This window comes from Neovison vison, chromosome 11, assembly GCF_020171115.1.
Source record: "Neovison vison isolate M4711 chromosome 11, ASM_NN_V1, whole genome shotgun sequence".
Lineage (NCBI taxonomy): Eukaryota > Metazoa > Chordata > Mammalia > Carnivora > Mustelidae > Neogale > Neogale vison.
The window spans coordinates 12,413,877-12,423,774 of record NC_058101.1 but is presented as its reverse complement, the minus strand read 5'-3'; positions in this window follow the sequence as shown (position 1 = coordinate 12,423,774).

The window sequence follows — 9,898 nt, the reverse complement described above, 5'->3', positions numbered from 1 at the left end:
AAGAATTAAAGTTATTATACAGGTGAATTATATTTTGTGGATATGATGGTTCAAGAGATTTTGTTTTGTTCATAAAAGTTTGGTTGACATGTAATTCATATCCTATACAATTGTTAGATTTTAAATGTACAATTCAGTGGTTTATAGTATATTCACAGAATAGTGTAACCACCATGATGATCAATTTTAGAGCCGTTTTATCACCCCAAATGGGAACATTTACCCTCTAATGAAACTGCATTTTCTGCATCTCCCAGCCTTAGTCAACATTTTATCTACTTTTTGTCATATTTATTGTCTGTTCTGTGCATTTCATATAAGTGAAATTATACATCATATTGTCTTTTGTGACTGGCTCCCTTAATTAGCATAATCTTTTATGTTAAAAATTTGTTTTCTGAGTTTATTGAGATATCATTGATACAACATTGTGCATATTTAAGGTGTACAACATGCTGACTTGCTTCCCTTATATACTGTGAAATGTTTGCACCACAGGATTATTTAACACATCCAGCACCTCATGATTTTGGGTGCGTGTGTGTGTGTGTGTGTGTGTGTTGAGGGCTTTTTAAAAATCTTTTTTGTTACTTTTTTTAAAACCATAGTTAACACACAATGTTACCACAACATTGGTACAACACTGGTATTGTGTTACTACATATTAGTTAACACACAAAGTCTCAGGTTACAACATAGTGACTCAGCAGGTCTATCTGCTGTTATTCTCACAAGTGTAGATTCCATTTGTCAGTACACAACTATTACAATAACGTTGACTATATTCCTTATGTTGTACCCTTTATCCTCCTGACATTCATTTAATAACTGGAAGCCTGTATCTCCCACTCTCCTTACCCATTTTGCTTTCCCTCTCTTGTTTGTTTTTTTTTTTTTAAGCAACCATCCGTTCTTTGTATTGATGAGTCTTTCTGCTTTTGTTCTTCTTTTTTTTTTTTAGGTTCTGAGTATAAGTGGTATCATATGATATTTGTCTTTCTCCCTCTGACTTCTTCTCTTAGCGTTAATACTCTTATAGTCTGTCCATGTTATCACAAATGGTAAGATAACATTATTTTTTTTTACAGTGGAATAATATTGCATTGTCTACATATAATACATCTTCTTTATCCATTGATTTGTTAATGGACACTAGGGTTGCTTCCATATGCTGGCTATGGCAAATAATGCTACAGTAAACATAGGGTGCATATATCTTTTTGAATTAGTGTTTTTGTTTTCTTTAAGTAAATGCCCAGTACTGGAATCCCTGGATCATATGGTATTTTTTTCCTTTTCCTCTAGCTTTATTGTAATAATATAGTATATAATACATACCACATTCAAAGTACATGGAGTTTTTTTATGTGCCCCCCTTTATTTCTCCTCCTCCTTCTCTTCCTTCTTCTCCTTCTCCTTCCTCCTCTGAAGAGGTTTCCATGCCCAATGTGGGGCTTGAACTCATGACCCTGAGATCAAGAGCTGCATGCTTTACTGACTGAGCCAGCCAGGCATCCCTTCCTCTCTGTCTTCTTTGGGAAATGTCCATTCAGGTCCTTTGCCCATGGTTTAATGGGATTATTTCATTTCTTGGTGTTGCATTGTATAAGTTCTTTACATATTTTGGACATTAACCCCTTATTGGGTATATCGTTTGTGGATATCGTCTCTCATTCTGTTACTTGCTTTTTTGGTTTGCTGATGCTTTTCTACACTGTCCAAAAACTTATTTTGGTATAGTCCCAATAGTTTATTTTTGCTTTTGTTTCCCTTGCTTGAGGAGACATTCGGGAAAAATGTCACTGCAAACAATGTCAGAGAAATTGCTGCCTTTATTTTCTTTTAGGAGTTTTATGATTTCATGTCACACATTTAGGTCTTCAATCCATTTTGAGCTTATTTTTGTGTATGGTATAAGAAAGTGGTTCAGTTTTATTCTTTTACATTTATCTGTATAGTTTTTTCAGCACCATTAATTGAAAGGACTGTCTTTTCCCCATCATTTAGTCTCCATGCCTTTTAGATTAATTGACCATATAAGTGTGGGTTTCTATCTGAGCTCTCTATTCTGATCCACTCATTTTTGTGTCTGTTTTTGTGCCAGAACCATGCTGTTTTGATTAGTATAGTTTGTAGTATATCTTAAAATCTTAAAATGTGGGATTGTGATACATCCAGCTTTTTTCTTCTCTCTCAGAATTGCTTTGGTGATTTGGGGTCTTTTGTGGTTCCATACAAATTTTAGTATTCTTTTTTTTCTATAAAATATGCTATTGGTGGTATGGTAAAGATTGCTTTGACTCTGTAGCTTGCTTTGAGTAGTATGGACACTTTAAAACTATTACCTCTTCTAGTCTGTGATATTGAATGTTTTTCCCTTTGGTTGTGCAATTTTAAATTTCTTTTATACATTTTTTATTAACATATCATGTATTATTTCCCCCAGGGGTATAGGTCTGTGAATCATCAGGCTTGCACATTTCACAGTATTCATAGTAGCACATACCCTCCCCAATGTCCATAACCCAGCCATCCTATCTCTACCTCTCCACCTGCCAGCAACCCTCAGTTTGTTTCATGAGATTAAGAGTCTCCTGTGGTTTTCCTCCCTCTTGATTCCATTTTGTTTCATTTTTTCCTTCACTACCCCCCCAAAACCTTTTCTCTCAAATTCCTCAGATCAGAGAGGTCACATGATTATTGTCTTTCTCTGACTGACTTATTTTGCTCAGCATATTACCCTCTAGTTCCATCCATGTCATTGCAAATGGCAAGATTTCATTTCTTCTGATGGCTGAATAGTATTCCATTATATATATACCACATCTTCTTTATCCATTCATCTGTTGATAGACATCTAGGTTCTTTCCATAGTTTGGCTATGTATATATGTGTGTGTACACACACACACACACACACACACACACACACATATTTTTCATCATAGTCAATGATGTATATGTTTGATTGTTCATTAGCTTTAATTCACATGCCTGAGAAAATTAACATTTGACCCAACTAAATTATATTTATATAGTTCACAAGAGTTAATGATGGCATTATATATATAACTAAATTATATTTATATAGTTCACAAGAGTTAATGATGGCATTATATATATAACTAAATTATATTTATATAGTTCACAAGAGTTAATGATGGCATTATATATATAACTAAATTATATTTATATAGTTCATAAGAGTTAATGATGGCATTATATATATATAACTAAATTATATTTATAATGCCATCATTAACTCTTGTGAACTATATAAATATAATTTAGTTGAGTCAAATGTTAATTTTCTCAGGCATGTGAATTAAAGCTAATGAACAATCACACATATACATCATTGACTGTGATGAAAAATTCTAAAGCAAATTATGGATACCATTCTTTTTCACAAATTACTTCCATCCTTAAATAAAGATAGCAAACTCTGTATTCCAGGCATATTCTTCCTTACCTCCACTGTGGAGTAGTAATCCAATTTCCCTTTGGTAGTCAGGATCAATCATCCAGACAGCACAGTTATCTTCCTTTTTGCCTGCTGATTTAGAAGCATGAGGACTCTCACTTCCTCCTTCCTATACATGAATGGTCATAGCAGCATTATTCATAGTAGCCAAAATGAAAACAACCCAAATGACCATCAACTGATGAATGGGTAAAGAAAATGAAGTATATTCATATGAAGGAATTTCATTTAGCAATAAAAGATGATGAAGAACTGATATATACCACGACATGGATGAACCTTGAAAACATTATGCTAAGCCAAAGAAGGGAACACACACACACACACACACACACACACACACACACAAGAACAGAGAATGTATGATTTATTTATATGAAATGGAGTAAGATTATTTTGGAACAGGCAAATAGGGACAGAAAGCAGATTAGAGGTTGTCAGAAGCTGAGAAGAGGGGGAAATGAAGAATGACTGCTAATGGATATGGCATTTTTTAGAAGGGGTAATGAAAATGTCATAAAATTTGAGGCACCTGGGTCATTCAGTTGGTTAAGCATCTGCGTTCAACTAGGGTCACAATCCCAGGGTCCTGAGATTGAGCCCCGTGTCTGGCACCCTGCTCGGTGGGGAGTCTGCTTCTTCCTCTCCCTCTGCCTGCTCTTCCCCCTGCTTGTGTTTTACCATGCTCTCTCACTCTGTCAAATAAATAAATAAAGAAAATCTTTAAGATAAAAAGAAGAAAATGTCCTAAAATGAAATTATAGTGATGGCTGCATAACTTTATGGATCTACAAAGAACAGAATTGTATATTTTAAAAGGAAGAATTGTATGACATATAAATTACATCTTAATAAAACTATTATATAAAAAAGTTGGGGAGTGAAGCATCACACAAAGAGAATAAGATTACAGCAATGGCTGACACCAATAAGGCACTAAGATGGTATATGGACTGAGTTGGAACTGGATTTTTAACACCATTAACATTCTCAGAATAAAACCCATAAATTACTGAGATTTGTTTGCGATCCCTTATACAGAGAGATTGTCCTGATCAGTTAAAAATCCCTCATATTTTCTGATCAAAACTTTAACATGCTTAAAATATCAAGAACATTCAAAAAGCCAGATGGTGCAAAATTATATAGTTAAAATTTCCTCATACCAGCAATACTGAATATATATTTCAAAAGGGTACAATTTCCTTACACCACACACAAAAATAGACTCAAAATGGATGAAGGACCCCAATGTGAGAAAGGAATCCATCAAAATCCTTGAGGAGAACACAGGCAGCAACCTCTTCGACCTCAGCCACAGCAACATCTTCCTAGGAACATCGCCAAAGGCAAGAGAAGCAAGGGCAAAAATGAACTATTGGGATTTCATCAAGATCAAAAGCTTTTGCACAGCAAAGGAGACAGTTAACAAAATCAAAAGACAACTGACAGAATGGGAGAAGATATTTGCAAATGACATATCAGATAAAGGACTAGTGTCCAAAATCTATAAAGAACTTAGCAAACTCAGCACCCAAAGAACAAATAATTCAATCAAGAAATGGGCAGAGGACATGAACAGACATTTCTGCAAAGAAGACATCCAGATGGCCAACAGACACATGAAAAAGTGCTCCATATCACTCGGCATCAGGGAAATACAAATCAAAACCACAATGAGATATCACCTCACACCAGTCAGAATGGCTAAAATCAACAAGTCAGGAAATGACAGATGCTGGCGAGGATGCAGAGAAAGGGGAATCCTCCTACACTGTTGGTGGGAATGCAAGCTGGTGCAACCACTCTGGAAAACAGTATGGAGGTTCCTCAAAATGTTGAAAATAGAACTGCCCTATGACCCAGCAATTGCACTACTGGGTATTTACCCTAAAGATACAAATGTAGTGATCCGAAGGGGCACGTTCACGTAAATGTTTATAGCAGCAGTGTCCACAATAGCCAAACTATGGAAAGAACCTAGATGTCCATCAACAGATGAATGGATAAAGAAGAGGTAGTATATATACACAATGGAATACTATGCATTCATCAAAAGAAATGAAATCTTGCCATTTGTGACAACATGGATGGAAGTAGAGTATATCATGCTTAGTGAAATAAGTCAAGCAGAGAAAGACAACTATCATATGATCTCCCTGATATGAGGAAGTGGTGATGCAACATGGGGGCTTAAGTGGGTAGGAGAAGAATAAATGAAACAAGATGGGATTGGGAGAGAGAAAAACCATAAGTGACTCTTAATCTCACAAAACAAACTGAGGGTTGCTGGGGGGAGGGTGGTTTGGAGAAGGGGGGTGGGGTTATGGACATTGGGGGGGTGTGTGCTTTGGTGAGTGCTGTGGGGTGTGTGGACCTGGCGATTCACAGACCTGTACCCCTGGGGATAAAAATATATGTTTATAAAAAATAAAAAATTTAAAAAAAAAAAGAAAAAGTGTATCAAACCTTCAGTTAAGTTTTCTTGTTGCATAATAATTGGAATTCAGAAACAAAGCTCTAGTTCCCAAATAAGGAAAATTATTTAATTCAGAGTCACTAATTTGAGTTTTTATTCTGTTAATGTTCAATGGATTACTACATCAGTCGAAGGGTACTCTTTTTGTACTGTGTGTTAACTAAATATGTCAGAACAGCTAATATTTTCCAGCCAAAGAAAACAAAGTCTTGTGAACAGGAACTTTGGTTTTGTAGAAACCAAAGCAAGGGAGGTAATTACTTTCAAAAACTTACTGAAAGATTTCCATTCCTGGTTGGATGTGATTTGTTGTGGCAGCACACTCAAAAACACTAGAAAAAGATGGATAAATTACAAATGTGTTTTTTTGTTTTTGTTTTTGTTTTTGTTTTTTTTTTTATGGACAACAAAAGTCTTTTGGAGCAACAAGAATGAGATAAATTGTAATTCCAGAAAAGCAAGAGACACTCCCACAATGAGCTTAGAGTTACTGCTTGTTTCTTGTTCTTTGCTGGGAGCATTTAGTGATTCTGAGCATGAAGTAGAAGTCAGGCTTCTCTCAAGCAGATGACTCTCATGGCAAAGAGGAAAGCAGCAGGCTTTTGGCTTTGTTGTAGACCTAAATCCTTGTTTGATTGGTTATTCATAATCTCACTACTATGTACTCTTGCCAGGAAAAGGTGGATCAATTTTGTATGATTTACAAAGGCCCAATATTTGTTCCTTAAAGATTTTTTCTTAGAAAATGAGATAGTCAAACATTTCTCATTTAACATATCAGTTTATTTTCCCTCTATCATCCTTCATTTTTATTCAGGAAAACCTACCACATTATGTGAGATTATGGGGAAAGCTGAAATGTGGTTGATTTGAATTTTATGGGATTTTGAATTTCCTTACTCTTATATTTCTAATTTTGAATTTCATCTGGGACTGCACTGCAAACCTGCAAAGTCCCTGCCTGAGGTAATTAAATATGCTTATTTCTTCTTGTTTATGTTTTTATCTCCTGGAATTATTTCTAGTTTCTTATTTTTAGTATTTGATCCATTAAGTGAAAACACAGACACTGCAACTAATGGATATTATTTTCTTAAAGTGTTAATTACACTACCATAGATATCTTATAACATTATCATGGCAACCATTATTGACATTGCCACACATATGATAGGAATGAGATTCCTAGACCCTGAGTTTAGTGGAACCACGGAGTATCTCTGCACAGAGTCTGAGTTAAAATGAAATGTATGTCTTCCAGACCCAACATTTAAATTCCAGATCCAGTTATTCCAGAATTGTCTTTTCCTTTGTCGTGTCAAAGACTTTGTTCCAAATGATAGCTGATATATCAACCTGAGTTCTAGATTAAAGAATATATATACCAGCTGCAGCTCAATAGATGAACATACAGCATGAGAAAGAAATAAACTGTTGTTTTAAGCCACTGAGATTTTGGAGTTGTATGTTATTTAGCATAACCTAGTCTTAGAAATAGATAATAGTAGGGAAATTATTATACTTTGAGAAGATATCAGATAGAGATATGATGGCTCATCCAAAAAACCTAGCAGAAGTTCAGCAATGATGAACTGTTTGTTTGAAAAAAGAAAAAAAAATTAGACTGCACGGATAATTGGGAAATAATTCATATTTTTAAAAAGGGCAATACTAAGTATTTTTCATTTTAAATTTAAGATCAATGAAGGATCACTGTATAATTTTTAAACAGTAATATGATACAGCTTACCTTTTCATAAATATTGTTTATTGAATGTTTAGTATGGAGCAAGATTTAACACAGGGAAATGAGCTGAGATACAGTTGCAATAGCTCTTGCAAAAGATTATAGAGATAGAAACTACAGTATGACAGCAATTTCTTATTAGAAGTAGAGAGATTTAAAAATTATATACAAAGAAAGTAAATAAAACTGGGTGGTTTCCTGGAGGTGAAAATTAAAGGAGACAATTCATGAATGAGTCCTTGGCTTTTTGTTTATAAGACTTTCTTTGTTTCTTACTGGCAATTTAGTAGTAAATACTGACATTTACTAAGGTGAAGAACTAAAGGGGAGCATTTGTGAGGGAAAATAATGTGTTTATATTTTGGCATGCTGAATTTGAGGTACGAATGCAATGTAGATAAGCAACTATTAAATACAGTGTCTTCATCTCAGGGAATCAGCCTATGTAGGGTTTGTGGTTTTTTAATTGATAGATTCTTTTTAGAGCCAAATTACATTCACAGCAAAACTGAGCAGATAGTACACAATTCCCACCCTTCACCTGCCCCTCTCCCACACACAGCTTCCCCACCATAAATATCCCACACCAGTGTGGCATATTTGTTACAATCAATGAACCAACTTTTATGAGTATCAACTCATTTCCACAGCTTAAAGTTAACTCTTTGTGTTATTCATTTTATAGGTTTTGATAAATATATAATGTCATGTATCCACTCTTACAGTATCATACAAAATAGTTTCACTGCCCCAAAAATCTGTGTCACTTATCCATCCCTCCCTGTCTCTAAAATCTCTAGGGATTGTTTTTTATTGCCTCTATAGTTCTACCTTTTTCTTAAGCAGTGGTTTTAAATTATAGAGGGCACGGATTGCATGGAGCACTGGGTGTGGTGAAAAAATAATGAATACTGTTATGCTGAAAATAAAAAAAATTAAAAAAAAGAATGCCATTGAACAAATTGAGATGATTTTGTTTTGTGTCCTTATCATGAAAATTAAGCTTCCCAGAGTAAACCCAGAACTTAGGTGGACCACAAGATGCCTCTGTGAATGGGAGTTTTTCCTAAAAGCTTGACAGTTGGCATTAGGGAGCATGGGTCTTTGATAGTACAGATTAAAAACATAACATTGAGGATAATTTTTTAAAGCATACAAAAGGAAATGTTTGGAAATGGGGTGAGAAGAGAGGAGAAAATAGATCAGGCCTATACCTGGGTCCTCATTAATATAAGTATGGTAGAATGAGTAGAATATACTTAAAAGATTATAGGGAAAACTGAATTTTCAGGTAAGACCAGCAAGTATTTGGAATACTCACTGTAAAGACAGAGTTATTTAGGAAATTTTTATTTTTATTTTTTATTAACATATAATGTATTATTAGATTCAGGAGTAGAGATCTGTGAATCCTCAGACTTACACAATTCACAACACTCACCATAGCACATACCCTCGCCAACATCCATAATCCAGCCACCTCATCCCTCCCCTTCACCCCCCCACCAAAAACTCTCAATTTGTTTTCTGAGATTAAGAGTTTCATAGTTTTTCTCCCTCCCTGGTCTCATCTTAGTTCATTTTTTCCTTCATTACCACACAACCCCCAGCCCTGCCTCTCAAATTCCTCATATCATAGAGATCATATGATTTTCTGATTGACTTATTTCACTTAGCACAATACCCTCTAGTTCCATCCATGTCATTGTAAATGGGAAGACTTCGTTTCTTTAGATGGCTGCATAGAATTCCATAGTATATGTATATGACATCTTCTTTATCCATTCATCTGTTGATGGACATCTGGGTTCTTTCTATAGTTTGACTATTGTGGACAGTGCTGCTATAAACATTCAGGTTCACGTGTCCCTTTGGGTCACCGCATTTGTATCTTAAGGGTAGACACCCATTAGTGTAATGCTGGGTCATAGGGTAGCTGTATTTTCAACTTTTTGAAGAAACTGCATACTGTTTTCTGAAGTACCTGCACCAGCTTGCATTCTCATCAACAGTGTAGGAGGGTTCCCCTTTCTCCACATACTTGTGAACATCCCTCATTTCCTGACTTGTATTTTAGTCCTTTTGACTAGTGTGAGGTGGTATCTCCTTGTGGTTTTGACTTGTACTTCCCTGATGCTGAGTGTGTTGAGCACTATTTCATGTGTCTGTTGGCCATTTGGGTGTCTATT